Source organism: Quercus suber, unplaced genomic scaffold (genome assembly GCF_002906115.3).
Source record: "Quercus suber isolate HL8 unplaced genomic scaffold, Cork oak 2.0 scaffold_115, whole genome shotgun sequence".
NCBI classification, from domain to species: Eukaryota; Viridiplantae; Streptophyta; class Magnoliopsida; order Fagales; family Fagaceae; genus Quercus; species Quercus suber.
Genome location: NW_027069580.1, coordinates 264,427 through 268,117, shown reverse-complemented (window position 1 = coordinate 268,117; position 3,691 = coordinate 264,427).

Below are 3,691 nucleotides of genomic sequence, written 5' to 3'. Positions count from 1 at the left end.
GGCCCAGGGGCCCCCCCCCCCCCCCCTTCCTCCCTCCCCTCTCTGCCATTGAATGTTGACAATCTGCCATGTAAGCAAGGAAAATGGTTAAATTCTCAATTTTTTAGAAAAGATTAATGATCGTTAATGATTTGACAAATTTACTACACATAAAAAAAAAAAAAAATTTAGGGTTCAATTGTTTTAGGTTTTTATTGATCTAATACATTGGAGGCCTTGTTAGAGGTGGGGAAATAGCATATCATTTAAAAAAAAAATTTAAAAAGGACAATTATTATCATTAAATTTGGGCCTTTTAATAATGGGGTGGGATCTTTTTTATAAAGGGAGTGAGGGATTTTGTAGTGGGGAAAGGTTTTGCTGCATACTTGTATTGTATGCAACAATTGCTACATAATGGGTTATGTGACAACAAAAAGAAAGTAACAAGTGTTTAAGGGTCATTTTTGCTGCCACATAATCCATTATGTAGCAAAACCTTTCCCTTTGTAGTGGGGTTTTTAGGCTTAGGCCTAGGTGGCCTACATGTTGGGCAGCTCTTGCCCATCACAAACACCACTTTTATCTTCCACGACTCACAACCTATCAATTCAAAAAGTTGTAAAAGAAGTTTTGTCACTGGACTTATTCTACTTAGTATTTATATGACCATACTATAATTTTGGTCATTCCTTACATATTTCTTATTGTTTCAATTTCATCCATTTTAAGTTGGGAGGAATGGATTTGAGTTTTTCCATTGTTGTGTTTCTTTGTTCTTTGTTGGATGGTTATAAAAATTAGACTATAGTACATTTTTTGCCCTTAAAGTTTGAAGTTGTTTTCATTTTTTATTTTTACGTTTCAAAATTGTCATTTGACCCTTCATGTTTGATTATGTTTTCATTTGACTCTATCGGCTATTTCTATTAGTAGTCTGACTATTAAGTGTCCTATATGTAGATGACAAGATCAATTTGAAAATAGAATCAAACATTTAAGGCCGAAATGAAAATTTTAAAACATAAGAGGCTAAAATGAAAATAACCCAAACTTTAATAACTAAAGAAAAAGAAAACTTTAATATGAAAATTGAGTTGGGAGGAGGAGTGGGCTGCGGGATAAATGGTAGAGGACATTCATAAGTGAACGGCCGAACAAATTGAAATTCTATCGAATCTATTAAAAAAATAAGGTAAATAATTGATAATGTGAGACCGCAAAGCAAATTTAAAATTCCATCTATTTTCTTCTTCTTCTTCTTCTTCAAAAAAAAAAAAAAAAAAAAAAATTCCATCTATTTCGATGAATGGATCTGCACATGAACGTCCCTATTGGGCTTCAAAGAATCAAAATCCCAGTCATTTCGATGGAACAAACAACATAACTTGTGTGGGACTAGAAATTTGAACCTCTTGGTGCAAGAACAAAATACCTAATATGATATAGAATTCCCACTACTATGAAGCTGGGATGCACGGACGCGACAAAATGGCCACCGCACCCGTGTTTGATGCGGTGACGCGTGAGTGACGCCGCTGCTTGTGCGTCGGTGCCGTGTCCAATTTTTATTTTTTTATTTTTTTTTTCGTTTTCCACATCGACTCGACGCAGACTCGAGCCATATCAGTCCGTATCAGGCGAAATCGCAGAAACCGCGGATTTAGGCCAAAATTCAAAAAAAAAAAAAAAAAAAAGGTGCAAAATGCACCATTTGACTTAATAACAAACCCTAAACTATCTCAGTTCTCAAAACCCACTTACGCACCATTCTCCACTTCAATCTTCAGCTCTTTCTCACTCTCTGTGCTCTGTCTCCAGGCAGGCCTCACACTCTCGCAGAAGGGGACTTGCTCCACAGGAACCCACAACAACACAACTGCTACTGTGTTGGCCCGTGACAAAGTGAGTTGCAATATAAAAAGACTTTGATTACCCCAAAATGCCCTTTGCTTTGTATTCTATTGGACCCCCTAGTTGCACCCAAAGTCATGTGGCTGTTTTGGCACATGTGAAGGGCATAATTGGAAAAACAAAAAGGTGTTGCTTTATGTTTAGGATTTTATCTTTTTCTAAAAAATAATAAATAAAAAAAGAGTTAAGGATTTTCATTTTATTATATAACTTTATACATGGGAGTATAAGTTAAGAAAGAGTAGGGTCTTGACTTGTTCGCTATGGAGTCCAAATCTTCTGTCCCACTTTTCCCGCTCCACTCTATACTCCACCAATAAATACTTGCCACATGTTCACCTAATTAATTAAATACTATTATTATTGACTTATTAATACTATAGTTATTAATTAATAGTAGCATTTAATTAATTGGGTGAACATGACAAGTGTTTATTGGTGGAGTATAGAGTGAAGCAGGAAAAGTGAGACAGAAGATTTGGACTCATACCTGTGAGGTTGTCATAGACAAAGGTTATGAGAAGAGGAGGGCCTTGAAAAATTCATGCCAATTGTAAACTACATTCTTTTGTTTCAAAAGAGCCTTCGTTAGGGTAGCCAATGGCTTGATCTGAAGGAAATCGGCCTTGAATCAATTTTATTATGAATATTAATTTGTTGCTTCTTTTGTGTTTTCTTTTTTGTTTTGTGTTTCTTGCGTTCTTCTTTCTTTGTTTTATGAATCTAATGTGTGTTTTTTTTTTTTTTAATAGTAATAATATATAGAAATATAAATAAAAATATTTTTAATACTTTTTTAATCGCCGTACCTGTTGCACCCATATTCTACTTTTTCAAAAATTGCTAAGTCCCGCACTTGCATCCGCACCCGAATCCGAAAACACACCCGTGTTTCATAACTATGAAGAAGCCATATACCTGATCTGAGCTGGAATTCCATGACTCTAGGTCAATCAGTCGGCTTACTAATGAAGGAGAACTAGTAGTTTTGATTAGTTAGGATTTAAACTAGAGAAGGGCTTGTTTTTGATATTCAGGACGACGAAGAGAGGGGATGAAAAAGATGTGAAGTGTTAGTAGCAGGCTGAGGGCGCTGGCCATTATTGTTGTGTTTCTTTCTTCTTTGTTCTTTGTTGGATGATTATAAAACGTTAGGAATTAGGAGGAGTATGATAAAAAGAGGTTCTCAAGCTGCACCACTAAATCACGGTGTAATCGCGGTGTTCTCAAAGTCTAACCAATGAGTACGTAGCAGTAGTTTTTTGAAAATCGGTGGTAGAGAAAAGAGCGACTGAAAGTGGATGTCATTTTGGCTAGTCTGGTGTCCCTTTTCATGGAGTGAGTTTACTAAAAAATTTGACTTCTATCAGAAATTAAAGAATAAAGAGAGCAAAACGTGAAGAGCATTTTGATGTTTTGAACAATGATTAACCACTTCTGAGTAAACGACCTGTCGTTTATCTCCTGCTTCATTCACTGCTTACTGTGGTTTAGTTCTGTAACTTAATTGTTGCAAGATGCTGTAAGTCGTGCAGGGTTATTTGTTGGATATGTGAGTCTTTAGGGGAGTTAAATATCTTAGATATTTCTTCTCAGTTGCCCTCACTTCGTTCTAATTTCAGTGACACAAATAACTTCGTTCTAATTTCAGTGACACAAATAATTTATTGATACTTATTCATGGTTATTTGTTACATTGTTTAATACAAAGCATTTGCATTTCTGGGATTTAAATATTTGACTATAGAATAGACTGCATTACTTGTATGAGAGTAGAAATTTAAACTTGTTGCCATTT